This window comes from Desmodus rotundus, chromosome 10 (assembly GCF_022682495.2).
Source record: "Desmodus rotundus isolate HL8 chromosome 10, HLdesRot8A.1, whole genome shotgun sequence".
NCBI lineage: Eukaryota > Metazoa > Chordata > Mammalia > Chiroptera > Phyllostomidae > Desmodus > Desmodus rotundus.
The window spans coordinates 38,230,498-38,249,104 of record NC_071396.1 but is presented as its reverse complement, the minus strand read 5'-3'; positions in this window follow the sequence as shown (position 1 = coordinate 38,249,104).

Sequence of the window (18,607 nt, the reverse complement as noted above, 5' to 3'; positions counted from 1 at the left end):
AACAGCAGGGATGTTTAATAAGGGTTTTCTGTCTTCTGGGTCTAAGTGTCTTCCACACAGCATCTCTGGGAGTCCAACCAAGCAGGTACTGATTTCACCCCCATTGTACAGGTGGCAAAACTGAGGCTCCAAGAGGTTAGCTCACCTTACCCCAAAAGAATAAAGGTTGGTAAGGGGATCGAAGGCAGGTCTTCTAACTGAAGAAAAGGAGCAAAGAGAAGATGCTCGGGGAGAACGGGACAGAGAGGTGGGTGGCTCCCCTGGTCGCCATGGGGTTTCTGTGTCTCAGGGCTCCTGGGGGCCTTTCAGACAGAAAGCTCAGCCTCATTGCCCAGCCCTGCGGGCTGTTGGCCAGCCTGTCCCTCTCACACAGCGCATTTCCTTTGCCCACGGCGATGTGGATCCAGTTTCAAGTTCCTGGATCTGGTTTTCATCAGGAGCGAAGCGCTGAGCCCCATAGCTGTGGTCCAGAAGTCCTCAGGGAAGCCCGGGGGCGCCCAGCACCCTCTCCTTCCCAGAGGCTTTGGGTCATGGCCCCGTGGGCGCTCCATGCACAGTCCCTTCCTATGGGCAACGTCCGTCCCCGAAGCTGAGTGAGGGGAGGCAGCCAGATGCTCAAACCAGGCCCACTGCCTCTCGTGACCTCTGACCCTGTCTGCTCCCATCCTGGACGGGGCCGCCCGGTCCGGCAGCTTGGACATGCCCCTGTCCTCACGGAGCCTGTCTTAGGCCAGGTAGGAGACAGACAAAGAATCCCAGCTGAACCTCGACACCACCAGCCTAAGAGGCAGGAGCCAGAATCCTGTGAGTGTGTGAATGACTCCTACTCATTGCAGCCACTTCGCAGGAGGGGAGGCGGTATCTGGACCTGGAGGAGGATGAGGAGGGTTTTCCAGGCAGCCTTGAAGCCCTGGGGTGAGGAATGTGGGGCCAGCCTTGCCAAGCCCAGCAGGACTCCATGTGCCCCCCCCCCCTTGTGTGAATCCGAGGAAGGAGCCCACTCTGGGCAGACAGCCAAGGCTCTGGCCTCTATGTGCACTTCTAGTGGACCCAGGGCTGTGGCAGCCAAGGCTCGTGTGCCCTTCCTCCTGCTGGGTACAGAACCCCAGTTTCTTGAAAGGAAGTGCTTCTCTGGGGGTCCAATGAGGCTACCCCTTAACCTTGTAGGGGTCCGAGCAGGGCCAGTCAGACCCACTGCGGGGCTGCAGCCGGAGTCCAAGGGACACCTGCCGCCCTTCAGGTGGCCTGCTGGCTCTGGGTGTCGGTGAAGCCCAGAGCCGTGGGGCCGTCGGGTTTTACGCTGTGGGAGACTCCGCTCGAAAAGGAAGCCAACACAGAAAAACACACAGCTGAGAATCGGAGAGAGGGAGAGAATTCTGATACTGTTTCATCTCTGGGGTTCGCTGCTGGAACAGCCTAGTTGCAGAAATCGATCATTTTCCCTTTTTGTTTAATACAGTCTGAGTTTTTAACGTCTCCAATCAGAAGAACTAACCATTACGGAAAGAATGGCTGGGACTGAAGCCAGTGGACACGCAGAGCTTTCAGTGCTTTGAAAAACCACACCAAGAAAGTCCTGGCCAGGCCGCGGGGGTTTCTGAACCAAGAGCTGGAGATGAGAACGTGGGCGGGTTCTGGACTCCGCCTGAACCTCTCCCAGGTGGCGTCTCTCACTGTGGGGCAGGGAGCCGGGGCCCCAGGGTGCTGGGATGTGGGCTGGTCACCAAACCCCTCATCAGGGAACGCCCTCGTGGAGGGGCTGGCGCCTGAACTCGAGGCGCAGAAGGGCCCTGGCTGTCTGGGTGGCCCCACAGAGGATGGTGGGCTGGCGGGAAGGGTGTCTTCAGAGAGTTCCTAGGAAATCCGATGGGATTTATTTCAGGCGATGCCATCTTGGGCCGCTGGGCCTTTGCATATGCTGATCCCTCGGCCTGGAGCCCTCCCCACTTTGTCCGCCTGGCAAACTTCTCTGCCTTCAAGATCAAGTGCCAGGGGCTCCTCTCGCAGAAATCCTTCTGTGGGGGCGTCCATGGAAGGTGGCAAGTTTCGGCCTCACCTCCCCATCAGGAGGCACCTTCTGTGACCCGATGCCTTGACTACCTTGGCCGACAGAGTGTGTTGGAAGTCTTCCGTCTGCTGCCTGTTTTCAGATGCTGAGGCATAAAAGATCGTGCCGCTTCCGCCCTGTTCACTGGGAACACCCTCGCAGGAACCCCGGAGATACCACGTAAGAGTCCGATGACCCTGAGACCACCATGCTCCCGAGACCTCTGGGCTGCAGAGCTGCATGTTGGCAGTGTGGTCAGCGGTCCGGTTGAGCCTGCACAGCCCAGACCCCTGAGCCTCCAGCTACCAGGGTCACCCCGGCAGAGGTGGCAGGCATCTGAGAGCACAGAAGACACAGCCCTGCACAGCCCTGCACAGCCCTGCCCAAACTCCTGACACACTGAATCCACAGCACACGTGGCTGTCGGAAGTTCTGGGTGCTGTGCTCCAGACCAAGAGACACCTTTGCTCAGTCCTCTGGGCAAACCTCAGTGCTCCCTGCTTTAGTCGCTCTTTTCACAGCTGGTTCCACATCCGTACAGAGCCCTGGCCTCGCGGGGCTGGGCTGTGACATCCTGGGGAGATAGGGCGAGCGCTGTGTCTCCTTGGCCTCTGGTGTTCCATGCCCAGGGGATGAACTTGCTGAACCTTCACAGATGACAGACACGGGGTGAGACTGAGGTGAATGACAGTCCCCTGTGCCAGGCCTGGAGACTGGGGAGGGGCTGAGGCCACGGCGAGGGTGCGCAGAGGCCTCTGCGTCCGCACAGGAGAGCTCTGGGGCCAGGAGCCAGGCGTGGGCCCCGTGCCCGGGAGACTTGGCCTAGAAACAAGGCTGCACCTGCCCCGTTCGGCAGTGGACCTGGCGGCTTATTTATGGCACTGTGGCCGGGGGTGCCAGCAGGTGAGCGGGAGCCAACGGAGCCCCAGGTGTGCTGACAGAAGCTCCTCTGTCAGCGAATGCAACAGCACCACCCACGAGGAGCCTCAGGCTCCTGCTGAGAGTGCTTCCATTTCTTCTCGTCTTAGGAAAATTGTCTAGAGTATGGTTGGGAACGCAGGCATGGAAATGTTAATAACAGGGAACGTCAACCCAACCCGCACTCGTGGCCCCGGGTGGGGAGGGGAGGCGGCACGTCTAGCAAATCTGGACCCAAGTCTGGGGCAGCAGATGCCGAGGCCATCAGAGCCAGCTCCCGGGCCTGGCGCCCGCGGCTCCTGCAGAGAGGCTGGCGTTCCTATCTGAGCCGCAGGTAGACGTGAGGGTTCAGGACAAGGACGAAGAAGGGGACTCACGTTGCTGAGACCTGTTATGTGCCTGAAGCTTGGACACATGAAACCTCATCATGACCTGCTATTTTGTGTCAGGGATCCCACTGTGCAGCCGGGAAAACTAACACATCGCGAGTGAGTCAGGAAGCGCTTTCCGGCCGACGTGAGATCCCCGCGGGACGAGGAGGCAGCGTGGAGGGGCCCACGCCTGTGTCCCTGCAGTGCCCTCAGTCTGGGTTCTCCTCTGACCTCGGGCAAGTGGCTTCTGCGTCCTGTGCTCAGCTGCCTCATCGTCAAGTTCACAGGTTAACTTTCAAGGAGCACAGGTGACCTTGAGCTTGTTCCTCTGCTCATCATTGTGGAATATGGAACACAGAGGACATCAGTCTGGGGCGGGGCCAAGAGAAGCCCAGCGACCCACATCCTTCCCCGTAGGCACCCGAGCTCTGGCTGGTGGCAGCCAGGGTGGGCTGTTTCCTGGGGTTGGGGGGGTAAGAGCCCCAGGGGGTGGGCAGAACCCTGCAGGGAGGTGGGGAGCCCGGCGCCCTGGCAGCAGGCAGGCAGGCGGCGGGGCTGCGAGCGGAGGCCTTTGGTCGCCAGTTCCCTAAGTGGCTGCAGATGTGGCAGGGCAGCTGCTGCTGAGAGGGCCAGACCCTCGACCTGCACTTGGCCCGCACCCGCCTCCACTCGGGGAGGGGCCACAAGCTGAGGAGTTTGAAGAGGACACTTGTGAAAGACGGAAACAGGAGAAATGCTGAGCTGTCTCCGGGGGTGTAATTACGGGAGGTTTGGCAGGGGATTTTCTTCCAGGAGGATGTTTTGCAATGAAAAGAGAATGGCTTTGCCCTTTCTGATGTACTGAACGGGAATATCAAGCAGGCATCTTGTTTCAAGGAGGCAATATATGTGCATGTACGAAATTTAAAAGTTCCACGGGGCAGCTAACGTGGATGAGGTCTCCCTCCCCATCACTCCTTACAGGACCCCAGGGGTTCTCTGTTTCAGCAGCAGACACGGTGCTCACCAGGCCCCCTCGCCCTTCTTTGCACCCCAGGAGGCTGACCCTCCCCGACTACTGTCTCCCAAGGGCCAGGGCCAGCTGGCTCAGGTGGGTTCAGGGAAGGTGAGGCACCTGGCGGGAGGTGAAGGGTGGGAGAGGAAAAGCCCTGTTTCCCTCCCTCTGTCTCTGCAGCCCCTCCCGCGGCTCCTGGGTTTCCTCTGTGGATGGGGGGCAGGTCTGCCAAGGTTCCAGACCCGATGGGACTCCTGCCCCCCCAGCGCCCGCTGGTGACAGCCTGTGGCTTCGTGCAGTTCATGGCCCAGCAGCTTCTCCGCTTCGGTGGTGTCGGGGCTGCCTCACCTCCCCCATCACTCGGCCGACCAATCTCCTGAATTCAGTTCTGTGTGAAACACCTCCAGCGGCTTCTGCTGTTCCAACTGGATGGATGCACTTCCTCTTTTTCACAGTTGTTGAGTTGGCTGAACACCGTAACGGATTCACTTATATTTTTTCCCACTTAACTCTGCCATGTTCTACACGGTGTCGTGTCTCCCCTTTTATTCTTTTTTCTCCTGATACGCCTTGTAGGGTTGCTGGGTTCTTTCATATCAACGTAGATAAGCTGCTTTTTTATTCAACCAGTCCCAGGACCCTGCTGTGATAAAAGACTTCTTGGTGAATACCCTCGTGTACAAGTTACTTCACCCACAAGGAGGTTTCTCCGCAGGACTCACACCTAGAGGCAGAAGTGCTGAGTAGGCGCGTTTATAACTGATGGATGCCACCGACTTGTCCTGCGGAGAAGTTGTGCCAACTCGCACCCAGCAGCTCGTGAGCAGAAGGACGGGCATGTGGCTACTGAGCTGCTGGTGTCCCAAGCACAGGATGGTGTCCCTTTGGCTCCGGAGGGCCTCCCCGTGCCTGGCAAGGCGGGAGACCAGGCCAGCAGCCTCCCCGCTCTGCCACACACTGTCTGATAACCGTGAACTCATCCCGTGGACACCATGGTCTCAGAGCTTCTTCCTGTCTCATCTCCTGGGAACAAGGGCTCCCAAACCGGTAGTCATTAGGGTGTCTGGGAGAGCTGTAGAAATGACAGAGCTGGACTCCATCTAGGGACTCAGCTGCCTCCGGCCTGGGTGGAAGGAGCAACTTCCTCCCGGCGGGCAAGGGGCCCTTGGCCATCAGCCACCTGGGGAAAGAGCAGCCTCACCACGCAGTCACTCCCCTTTCCAAGAGGTCAGCGCATCTCCTACCTGGTCCATGTGGGGACATAAAGGCCGGGCTACTTAATCCCGCCCAGGACAACTCTGAAGGGTCATTTCAACTTCAGGATGACACCCAGGATCGGCTGAGGTGCCAGGCCACTGTGTCTTCTCCATCTGCCAGGTCCCACATCCGCCCTCTTCCAACGGGACTTTCTTACACACCCTCTGAATGCGGCACTCCAGCTCCGAGCGGGCTGCGCAGAGGCCTCTCGCCTGTGACAGGGCCCTGGGACCAGTAGTTGATGCCCTGACCACTGAGTGACCTGCAGCCTCCGCCGCCTGGGAAGGTCCCTGTGGAGGCACCAGATCTGCAGTGTTTTCACTCTCCCGGTGCCACAGAGCCCGGCTCGGAACGAAGACACACAACTACACACATATGATTACAGACGCAGTGAATTCCACTGCGACGTGGGGTCCAAAGAGTCGGAATGTTGATCTGGTCGTAAACATGAGCCCATCGATGAAGACCCAGCAGTGCGTCTCACGAGGCCCTCAGTTTTGAAGCAGGGAGGCGTGCAGACAGGGTCTCCAGACACCGGTGCCCATGGCAATGAGACGGGAAGAGACAGGGCATTTCTGCTGGGACAGAAGCCGGGTGCCGCTCCCGCCGCAGGGGTTTGTTCCCTGCATGCGTGGTGGAAGGAAATGCTGAGCTCCATGAGGAGGTGAGGGGAATGAGGTTGTCCTTCGCTATTGTGACCCGTCTGTGTGCACCCCCCTTCCGCAGATGCCTGAATTCTGCCTGCAGACCCTACTCTCGTGGGTGTTCTGGCTGCAAATCTCTGGGTGTGGGAAGGCTGTTGGGGCCCTTCTGATCTCTGCCCTTCCTGGGACCATGCCGAGAAAGCGGAGCTGAAGGCCAAGCAGCCCAGGGAGAGCTGCAGATTTCCAGCTACACCAAAACAAGGCGCCAAATTGTTTTCCCAAGTCCTCCAATGGGTGGGTGGCCTGTCCCCGCTGTGGGCCGGGGGGGCCCTTCCTCTGCTTCTGGCCCTGATGCTTCAAGAAAGAGCAGTGGGAGACCTGGCTGGTGTGGCTCAGTGGACTGAGTGCCAGCCTGCGAACCAAAGGGTCACCGGTTCAATTCCCAGTCGAGGCACATACCCGGGTTGCAGGCCAGGTCCTCAGTTGTGGGTGCTTGAGAGGCAACCACACATTGATGTTTCTCTCCCTCTCTTTCTCCCTCCCTTCCCCTCTGTCTAAAAATAAATAAAACCCCAGCAGGGTCAGCCTGCTCTGTCAGTCTCTCCACACTAACAGACAGTAGTCAGGAAGTGGGTGCGCTACTCAACTCCCTCCTCCCCAGGCTTGAACCTGCAAACCCAGCAGAATTATCGTGGGTGACGGCTGCAGTACCACAGGGTTATGAATATGCAGTCTCCCGCCCCCCCCAACACTCCCCACATGTCCCCTGAGATGTCAAGGGGAGGCCAGGAGAAGTGGCAAGGACTCACACACTAACTTATCTCCCTGCAGGGAGACGTAAAATTTGCCCATAAATAAGCCGTTTTATGGTGGAGCTCGAACATTAAATTTTGTCGGCATAGAGCACGTGTTTCATTATTCCAGACGCTCCCAGGGACTTCACAGGGAAATCCCGGACGGGAGCACTGCCCTGGTCTGTAGACCCGCGGCCCAGAGACTGAGGCCTCAGTGCCTGGAGGTGGCAACCCGGCACTTTGCTCCGGTTCCCTGGGTGGTGTCCGAGGTGGCAGATACGCTCTATGCGCTGCAGCTGGAAAAGTACATCCTGCGGCTGAAACGGTTGGAACTGCGACCGAAGCGGACAGATGTCCAGACGCCCCACGTGGGTGCTGAGCAGATTCTTTGCAAAAGATGAAGGGACGCAGATCCTTGTTCTCTCTGCCCAGGAGCCCTTTTCTTGCCTTCATCCTTTCTTTTCCTTCCTTCCCCCTCTGTCTTGGCCGTGCTCCAGAGACACACTTCTCAGACGCTCGTGCGCACAAAACCACCTGGGATCTTGTTAAAGTGCGAGCCTGATGCAGTCGGTCTGGAGTCGGGCTCCGTCCTAATAAGCTTGGAGGGGACGCTGACACGGCTGGTCAGGAGACCACACTCCCACACTCGGCATGGCAGGCCTCGAGCGCTGCACTGTCCCACGATGTGACAGCCACTGGCCACAGGGAGCTATTTAAATTGGAATGCGTTAAAACTAAAGGAAATGAAGACTTTAGTTCTTCAGGAGGAGTAGCCACGGTTCAAGGGCTCAGTCAGAGCCACGCGTGGCCAGGGGCTGCCGTAGTGGATGGTGCAGACAGAGATCATTTCCATGGCCACAGGAAGTTCCCTGGGACAGGGCTGCTTTCCACAGAGCTGAAGCTGTGGGGACTATAACCCCCAAAGTGTGACGTTACTGGTCCCTGACCCCCTGGCGTGGCCAAGGGCAGACACAAATCCCCTTGGGGGCAAATGCGTCTGTACAATGTATTGTTCTGTCCAGAGAGGCTGCTCAGGCTCACGTTGCATTTTTCCTCTTCCTCAGAGTTGAGAGGGGCTGTAAAGAACATAAAACAAATCCAGAGGTGTGGCAGTGGTCAGGGAGGCCTTCCTGGAGGAAGCGCCATTTGAATGGAGTCCTTGGGGGTAGTGACAAGGAGGCAGCCCCTGAAGACTGAGGGGAGGGTATTCTGCTGTAGGTACCTCTGGGCCAGTCCTGAGCACCGCTGTCATTTCTGGGAAGTTTCCAAGAAATGTGGGAGACATGAAACAGGGATTCAGTGCAGCGGAGAGGTTACGACGTGGTCCCCACAGCCCCCTCCCCCCCGTACTTGGGTCTGGAATGTGGAGGCAGCTTTCCAAGGGAAGAGGGAACCTGAGGCCATTGTTCTGCCATGTCCACTTCTGGGGGCATCTTTGTCCTCAGAGACAGTGGACACGAAAGAAACTGCCACGGAGCTGAGCGGATCTGCACAGGCTGGGGTGGCCGCCTCTCAGATGGGTCCTGGCCCACAAGTACTGCCACGGCCCTCAGCACACTCTTCTCCAGCAGGGGAGGGAGGGCGGCCGGGTGGGAGGGTGGAGACATTTTCCAAGAATGCCTTTCATGTGGACCCAGAGCCTTCTGTGAGCCAGGGCCCGGGGCGATTTCCCAGAGCCCAGTTGGTGAGCATGTGGCCCGCTGGCTGCAGCAGTCACGCCCGCGGAGAGACACCACCCAGGCCCAGGCAGCCCCTGCTTCTCTCGGAGTTCGTGACCCAGTAGGGCTGGAAGCGACAGAGGACGGGGCCACCTCACTGTCTGGCTGGGGACGGTGGTCCCCAGTGAAGCAGCGAGGGGCTGGCCTGGAGCTGAATCCAGGCAGACCCATTTCTTGGGCAAGCAATTTGCAATTCGTGTTGGCAGCATAGCCTTGGCCTACAGACTCACAGACAAGGCCGATGCCATCCATCCTGGATACAGCCTAACCCTTCAACCACCCAGCAGGTGGAGGGAAGGCTGGTGCCTTAGTCAGAACTGGATTCAAAGGCTGCCTCTGGCCCTTCCCAACCCTGTTCACTGCCTATACAAGGAGGAAGACACAGGTTTTTCGGGGGTGTTCAGCGTTTGGTACTCAGTCGGTCTCCCCACTGCGCGCTTGCTGGGTGGCGGCGGGCGCTGGGTGAGGCCGTCCCAGTGGCACGGTCTCTGTCTTTGCGGGGTTGACTGTGTGGAGGGAGACAAAGACACTGATCAAAGATCCGTGGGGAAAAGTAGAACGACAACCGTGATAGACGGCACAAGCAGAGTTATAAAGTGTAAGGAGAATGTGTGTTGAGCACCGACCAAGGACAGGGAGGCTGCCTTCCCTGAGGAGGTGATATCTGAGCTGAGCATGCAGAAGTTGTACAGGTTAATTGAGCAAATTCGGGAAGAAAGAGCCCTGGCCTCCTGGATCAGCACGTGCAAAGGTCCTGGGGCAGGAGAGTGCTTGGTAGTGTGCAAGGAATGCAAAATGGATCGGTGTGGCTGAATGGCCGAGAGTCAGGGGTCACAGGCAGGGGACAGAGTAGGAAGACAGTGGGTGTAAAAAGCACGTTGCTGTCTCCCCCCCCCCCCCCCCGGGTCATGCTGGGGTGTGGGACTCAAACCAATTGTGAACACCTCTGCCTTGAGGAGCCGACACTCTAGTGAGGCATGTGGGTAACTGCGGGCATTTCCTCTCTGGGTTCTTTGGCGCATCAAATCTATTGCTGCGTCTCCGGCCATGCCTGTGAGGAAGTGAGAGGGTGTCCAGCTCGTCCAGTTGGAATTTCTGAAGTCACTGGCCGCCCTCCCACACACAGAGCCCATGAGCAGGGAACCGAGGATGGCCGCAACCTGGCCTCCCAGAGAGGTCCCTGGGGGTTACGGGAGGCTGAGTCTGGCCTGACCAGAAACATCCCTCTCTGCAGCGTGCCTGCCTCTCCGGACTGACCAGCGGCCTCCTACTTGTGAGGGGAGCTGGAATGTCCCTGGGATCACGTCTGTTTCCTGCGGCTGCACAAATGGTTTGCATTAGTGACCTGAGTGCTGGGCCGCCTTCATTCTTTCCAGATGAGGGAGGACCGGCAAGCCTAATTGGGTGAGCGAGCTTGGTGACGGGCGCCTCTGGCAGCCCCTGCAGCGCCTTCCCTCCCCTACGAGGGGGAGAAACCCAAGCCCAGGATGGGAAGCGCCCCCCACCATGGGAGGAGGAAGCTGAGCTAGAGGTGTGTCTTTGTTCTCACCTGGGGTGGTTATTGTAACAGGAATGCATCTCCGTCCATAAAGTCTTCTTTCATCTGTAACTGAACCAAAGCTCCCCCATGGGCCACGCCCTAGCAGGTGGTAGAAATCTAATCCCAGTCCGTGTGGGATTCCCCTCCCTGCTTTGTTGGGGTTGGGCCCAGGCTCTGGGGAGGCTGGTGGAGCACCGAGGGGTGGGGTGCGGAATCCGATCCTCGATGATCCTCGCGGCCGGCCACCAGCCACCCCCGCGGCCTGGTCTGGGCAGAACCGTGCAGGGGTTAAGGGCACAGGTCTGGAGCAGGCTGCCTGGGTGCACACCCCAGCCGGGCCTTTTACTGGGTCAATTATTTAACTTCTTCCAGCCTCAAGTTTCCCCTTCCGTGAGACAGGAGTAACAGAAGTGGTATCTGATGGGTTAATGCATGGGAGGTGCTTTAGAACAAGTGCTGTGTGGGACCAATATTTATTCCTCTTTCAATGGGGCTGTGGCAAAGTCACTCCACTCCCAGTGGCTTCGGTCCTCCCATGTCCCCTCCAAAATATGCATTTGTCCCTGAGTCCTCCAGGGAAGGAGGAGGGGCTTGGCAACAGGTTGCTGGACCCAGGACATATGAGAATGAATGGACGTGACTCTTCCCGGCTTCTCTCTAGATGACTCACTCGGGCAGCATCTGCTGTGATGATAACTCCTTGCAACACCCCCACCACACCCCCAGTAGGAGGTGGTCACCCCCAGTAGGAGGTGGTCAGCCCCGTTTCAAGCTCAACACTGGATCTGTGGACAAGCTGTGAAATAGTTCTTTCCTGCCGAATCCGCCTTTGTGCCCCACAGCCCCCACCCCTGGTGGCTGGCAGGTGCACCCGGAGGGAGGCCCGCTGTCCCCGGGAGAGGATGTGAGCCGACCTTCAGCTCTGTCCTCATCTCCCCAGGAGCTGCACTAAGCAATCCAGGCGCCACCCGCTGACAACTGAGACGGGGCGCATCCAGCGGGCTGCTCACATAATGAGCCTCTGGAATCGGGAAGTAATTACGAGCCCGTGAGGAGGGACCACCTACAGCTTCTGGAACCTTTGGCTGCTGCACCCTGTGTCCCGTGCACGTGGGGCTCGCCAGGAAGTCCACGTCGATCGGAGGGGGAGGAAACACGGACTCTACACCAGCACAACTGGAAGGGCAGGGCTCGAGGCTCCAGGGCTGGAGGTGGGGCTCGGAAGGTGACCCTAGGGTTAGAGGGACCGTAGCTTTTACCTGGGGCGGGGGGGGGGAAGGATTGAGGTGCGCCCAGAGAGACCTGAGTGAGGTCCCATCTGCCAGCCTGGATATGATCACTGAGTTCCTATTTTACTTTTTTTTTTTTTAAAGATTTTATTTATTTATTTTTAGAGAGGCGAAGGCAGGGAGAAAGAGAGGGAAAGAAACATCAATGTGTGGTTGCCTCTTGCACACCCCCTACTGGGGACCTGGCCTGCAACACAGGCCTGTGTCTTGACTGGGAATCAAACCAGTTACCCTTTGGTTCGCAGGCCGGTGCTCAATCCACTGAGCCACACCAGCCAGAGCTGAGTTCCTCCTATTTTAAAGTCAGGGCTGGAGAACACTGGGGTGTCACAGTCAAGTCACCTCATTTAGGGATGAGACCACCAGGGCGGAGAGAGGGAAGGCAGGTTTCTAGGCTCAGGTGGGCCCACGTGTCAGCTGGTGTGCTGACTTTGTTAGCCTACCCTGCCATCCTCACCCGGGTTAGAGCCTGCCTGGAATCCCGCCTGCTAGCTAGCTAGTTATTTATTTAATTCTCATCCATGGCCATGCCCATTGATTCTGGAGAGAGGGGAAGGGAGAGAGAGGGGGGAGAGAAACGTCAATCAGTCACCTCCCACACACGCGCTGAGCAGGGACCCGATCTCAACCCGGGGATGTGCCCCGACTGGAAATCGAACCTGAGACGCTTCGACCTATGGGATGACACCCAAGCAGCCAAGCCACCCCAGCTGTGGCTCTCCTGCTCTTTCCTCGTCTGAAGAGCTGAGCCGTTTGGAGCCCAGGCCCCTCATCGGGGTTGTGGTTGGGTTGGGCCAGCTGGTGGGAGCCATGCACGCTTGTCGCTGAGCGTCGCATCCTCTCACTCGCTCCCTGGACTGTCCATGGGAGGTGGTAGGATCCGAGTTCTTATTTGACAGATGATCTGGCAGCGTGCCAGGCTCCGGGAGGTGACCCAGGGCAGTGGAGGCAGGAGTGGTCTCTGTCGCGTGGGGCAGGACTCGGGGAGTGAGAGAGAACCACATCTCTGAGGCTAGAGGTCCTTAGTCACACGGACTGTGAAGCTTGGCAAGCTCCCCGGCATTGGTTCACACGCACTTGCGGTGTGGCAGGGGCACACTGGGGCGCCAGCCCTGGTCTGAGGGTGGGTGGGCCTGTGGGACAGACACACAGACAACGATGGTGACGGGGAAGTGGGTCAGGTGGTTCCCACGCAGGCGAGGGCTGTCCTCAGTCTCCCACAGTGAATCCAGGCTATTCCCAGAAAACGTCACCGAAAAGAGGAATGGCTTTGCCGAGCCTGCAAAACATGCCCAACCTAGACGCTGTGTGTGACGCAGACTTAAAGGCAGCAGGACAAACAGCCAACGGGCACCGTTCCTATCCCACAGGAGACAGGCAGGCGCCAATCCTCCGTGGAGTGGAGCTGATTTGAGGGGAAGAGAAACCTGCAGAGAGGCTCCTGAGGAGACAGAGCTGCTGAGACCCTCAGGAGGCTGGACCCTGCGCCTGGCCTCCCACCGGCCCCGGGGGCCCGGCTTCTCGCTCTTTCCCGGGAGACCAGCACCGACGGATTCCAGGAGAGGAGCCTCGGATGCTGAGGCAGAATAAGGAAGCCTTTACCCTGATGACGCCTGAAGGAACCCCTTCCCTCCCCACCGCCTCCTTGCTGGCTTCTTGGTGCTTGAGTTTCTACCAGCCTCTCCATGCCTTTGGCTGTGTCTCTCCCTCCCTTCCCTTCTCTCTGAAATCAATAAGCATGTCTTCCTGCAACGATAAAAAATATATTTAATGGGCGTTTCCGTGCACCCAGCTCTGGACATGTACCCTGTAGGTATTTTTTTCATTTAACCTTTCATTTAGTAATTTCATTAGTTAGGTATTATTGCACTATCTTAGGTCTTCACTAATATTTAGGTGTTTGCTAAATACTAATAGGCATGGACTATTCTGCAGATGGAGGAGACTTTGAGACCGCAAGTGAGTGGCTTTCGCAGCGTCAGCTGCAGAGCTGAGGGTGAGGGGCCCAGACCTCTGGCTCCAGGCTCTCCCTGCACCCCGGGACCTAGAAGCTTATCACCAACCATGGGGGACAGGGTAGCTAACATATATTGGGTGTCAGCTAAATGCTGGCACTCGCCCCGTGTGTCTATTCCTCCCAGTGCGGTCCTCGGCCTGTAGGCTCATCAGAGAGCTTGTCGGGCCAGCGTCTCAGCTTCACCTAGATTCACAAACCGCATTTTTAACAAGATCCCCCAGGATCCAGGGGCGAGCTCCAGTTTGAGAAGCGCCGGGTTACCTGTGCTTGTAAGTGCTTCCTTCCTGTAATGCTGCCCGGGTGATCCTCTGGGGGGCTGGCTGTGAGTGGCCCAGCGGGAGCCCGCAGGTTCTAGAGGGACCCAAGGGACCGAGAAAGAGAGAGAAGCGGGTCTCTCTGTGGTTGCTGCCCTGAGAAACAGGTCGGCCCGGAAACCCCCCTTCCCAGGGTGAAGTTCTGTCTGCATTTTCCCTGCAGAGTCTGGGGCACAGACGGCTCCTCCAGGGACCAGCCCCAAGGAGCTGCCAGACGGCGCTGAGTCTCACGGGCCCTGGGCCTCAGCAGCCTTACCTGGGGGAAGACACCCTTTCTGCCCACCTCCCTCGCAGGTCCGCTTTAAGGACCATCAGAGGGGAAATGATGTCACAGGTGTAAGTAGGCCAAGTGCTGACCCCCTGCCCTGCAAAGTCGCATTGCAAGCCCCCTGCCAGTGTCCCCCACCTGTCCTCTGCTCCCCACCTGGGGGCTCCCAGGGCCCCACTGTGCTGAACTGATACCTGGACCAGAATGGGGGTCTGCCTGTCTACAATGCGGTCCTTTCTCATGGACACGGTACCCTCAATGGCTGCCCCTGTCATTCGTGGTTACTGAATCCCAGGCGGGAGTCCAGAGGCACTCGAGAGCTCAGTGTTACTGATGTTGAAGGGTTGCGGCCCTTCAGGCCTGAGGCCCTTCAGGCCTGAGGTCACAGCTCCAGTGTTTATTATCTGCGCGGTCCTGGGCAAGTTTCCTCACTGCTCCATGACTCAGTTTCCCCATGTGCACGGTGGGAATCATTAGAGTCCTTACTTCCCGGAATTACTGGGACTAGTAAATAAATACCACCTGTGAAATCCTCCGTGAGTGCCAGGATTTAGTTGACACCCCGTATATGTTAGCCAACCTGCCACCTAGGGAGCCTGATCATTCTCAAAGTCCTGGGGGGGGGGGGCGGGGGGGAGCACTGTTCCTCACAGCTGCCCTGAGAGTCCCAGCCAGGGGACCACAGCCGTGGGCAGGAGTGGAACCAGATCTGACTCCTTGGCTTCCTGTGTTTTCCTGGCTTCCTGAGAGGGGGCACTCTGCAGGGAGCAGGTGCCTGACAGGGACAGAGCAGGGAGCGCAGAGGGTCTGAAAGGTCAGGGGTGGGAGGTGGCCCCACCGCCTGCCGCACCCTGGCTTCTCTCCGTGGGATGGAGACCATCCGCTAGTGGCTCTGACAACCTGGACAAGCCGGGGGTGTGGGGGAGGGGGGGAGTTGGGAGGAGGTCCCTGAGCTGCTGCCCTGGCCCCCCCTGGTTTCCTACCTGCGCACATGCACGGCCTTGTGGGGGGCCGCCCTGCAGGCTCAGCGTCATTCATTCACTGAGACATGCGCGCAGGGGGACGCACAGCGGGACCCACAGGGGGACCCACGGGGCGCTGGAGGCCGCATCGCAAAGCCCCCTGGGAAAGTTCTTTCATCGCAGTGGCCAGTCTGGTGACCACTTTGTTTTCAGAGCGGTTTGTGTCTGGCTGGCTGACGCGAATTGCTGCGAGCTAGTTGTTAAGCAATTCATCAACTTTTAAACCTCAGTATGATGTTTGCAGTCAAGCAAGACTGTTCTCCCTGCCCTGGTGAGTCCCAGCCGCTGCCGAGAAGACACCTGTGGTGCACGGTGGGCGCACACGCACCCAGGGGAAGGGGCGCCTCCGATCTGTAGACGTTGCACAGAACGTCAGTGTTCGGTGTTGGGAACCACTTTCGTCCGTTGGGAGCGAGACGGTAGGGCGATGTGGGGGCCCCCACTCAGGACAACATGGCAGCAGCAGGCGACATGGGACGTGGAATGTGGTCCCTCCGTGCGTGCCCAGACTGGCTCCACGTGCGCACAGGACAGACCCCGCGGGGATTGCGCCACAGGGTGTCGGTCATCACGCAGAACTGGACACAACGCAGGTGTCCCCCGATAAGAGACTGCTTCGGCCACAGAGGGTAGCAACAGAGGGTAGCAATGGAGCGTTTCACAGCAGGTTGCAGGGATGAATGAAAGCAACATGTGTGGAGAGACCCCAAAAGTGCGTTGTTGAGTGGGGATGGAAAATGGCTGCAGAAGAGAAGATTACAGTTCTATTTAAATGTTCAGTGAGAAAATTCAGTCCTGCATATTGATCATAAGTGCATTCAAATCCATCAATGTAAAAGTATTTAACAAAAACAGGCTGAGCACGGCTCACTTGGCTGGAGCGTTGTGCTGTGTGTGGAAAGGTTGCAGGTTATGTCCCTGGTCAGGGCACACGCCTAGGTTAAGGGTTTGATCTCTTTACGGGGCACGTTCAGGGGAGGCAACTGGTTGATGTTTCTCTCTCTCTCCCTTCCTCTGTATCTAAAATCAATAAACATATCCTCAGGTGAGTATTTCATAGATAAATAAATATTTTAAAAAATTAAAAACTTCAGGGTTCAACCTTTGTCTCCTGGTTCAGTCAAAGCCGATACCTTTTCTTTCAGGGGTGGCAGCCGAGGCCGTGGGGAGGGTCCGAGGGGGCTGCACCAGAGCTCAGAAACATGTCTGTCCCCCATTTGGTTCCTACTTCCTCCCCCCCATTTCCCAGCACCCTGGACGCTCCCAGCCCAGCTTGCGTGCCCCATCCTACCGTGCATGCAGCCACAGCTGCCATCAGCATGCAATGTCCCCTTGAGAGACTGCTGGTCCCCAGCGTTTGGAAGGGAACCCAGTCCATGGGTTGGGACAGCTGCGAGGCGCAGGGATGGAGATGCTTGACCACCTCTGGGTCAAAATCCCGTGTTTCCGGCTGAATCACAGCTTTGGGGTTTTTGGTTTATCCCCTTTATAGTAAAGTTCTGTCTCTGCAGATTCCAGCGGAAGGTCGGACGAACACAGAGATGTTTCAGCCAGACATCCAAAGGTCGTCTGTGCAACGAGACCATTAGTGTAAAAATTATAAACGCGCAATTAGGAGGCCCAGCTGGCTGATGGATTGCGTTGGCACCACGGAGGCTTGAACCCAGCCTCCTGGGTCCTTCCCCGAGGTGCGACCGTGCGGGTGGCGGGGAGGTGGTGAGACTATGCTGGGAACTGGGGACCATGTGTTTAAGTCCTAAAGCTTGTGTGACCTTGAGCGAGCTGCTGGGCTGTCTGTGCCTCATTCTCCCACCCTGATAGGCGTGCCCCCAGCCGGCGGGGCCCCGCAGGGAAATGGCAGCTTGTGCGCTCTCTCTCATCACCAACTGTGGAATCTGGTTTTCATTCCCGTCATTTTTCAGGGCCTCCGAGCAAGTTCCGGTGCCCTGTTTCTCTCAACAGAGATAACTACTTCCACCTGCCTCTGTAATTTGTTCCTGGGACCAGGAAACCCTTTTGACAGGGCCGCTGGGCTGCCTTGCATGTGTTGGGTAAGTGCTTGAAATATGGGCCTCTTCCCTGCCCCTCCCCCAGGGCTCGGGGCTGGATGCACGAGTGCCACATGGTGCAGGGACTGGGGTGGGGGGCAGTGGCTTTCCCTGAGCCACTTACCGCCTCTGATGAGCAATGTAGAGTTGGCATCTTGCCGGTGTTGGGCTGTTTCCGGCTCTGTCTCCCATGTGGAAGTCAGCACCCTGAACAGCACAGAGGCCAAGAGGGGAGAGCTCCCCACCCCCCTTGTCCCACAGCAGCTGACGGCAGGGCTGGGACGCAGGTCCTGAAGGTCTGGGTCCAGCTCCAACAGGGGAGGCCCAGGAGGATGACGGGGCTGTGGATGCAGGGCGACCAGGCTCACTGTGTCCCCTCATCATCCTCACCCCTGCAGGGAGATGACAAGAACCCCTTACAGCTTGAAGCAGGGTGATGCATGAGGTGTTCGTGCAGTCGGGGGCTTAAACCTGTAGGGCTCCCCGGTGCCATCTGCGTGGGGGGAGCTTTGACATGGATCGGTGACAAATGTGAGACACCAAGCAGCACGACCTTTTCTAGGTGAGGGACCCTACACTGTCCCCATCCCTGGAGCCCAGGCACTGAGGTGGAGCCTCACTTGTGAACAGGGAGGGTCTGAGTCAGAACTGCCCTGTGGCCACAAGGATGTTATTCCTCAATAACGCTGACCTTTAGAAAACTACCCTTCGATGGGCAAAGATTAAAAAAAAAAAAATCCTGATAGCCACCCTGGCTGGCATGGCCCAGTGGATTGAGCACCAGCCTGCAAACCAAAGGGTTGCCGGTTCGATTCCCAGTCAGGGTACATGCCTGGGTTGCGGGCCAGGTCTCCAGTAGGGGGTACTCAAAAGGCAACCACACATTGATGTTTATCTCCCTCTCCAACAAGCTGAGGTTTTCTCTTCTCCCCTTTATCCATTACTGTGCTTCCTCTCTCAGTCCCTTCCCCTCTTCCTGGGCCCTTTATAGTGGAAGCCAACACACCCTTCGTCAGAGCCCCACAGCTCTAAGGAGCAAACTGCCCTGGGCCCAGGAGGCAGTTGCTCACACCTTCCCCTGAAGCTGCAGGTCCTTCTACCCGCCCTCCCACCCTCCCCCCTCCGCCCTCCCCCTCAGTACCCAGCTTGATTTGATCCTGCCTTAGCCTCCCGGATTTTCCCCATTTCCTCTCCAGGGTGGGTTTGGTTTAGCTCACACCTCTGGGTCTGCCCCCTTTCCCTGCCTGTGCAACTCCCCAACCACACCCCTTAGCTCAGGAGTAGAAAATGCAGACGCCGGCTCACTAGTCACATCGCAGCAATGCACCATTCCCAAAACCTCTTATGTTAAAATGGAGACACTGGC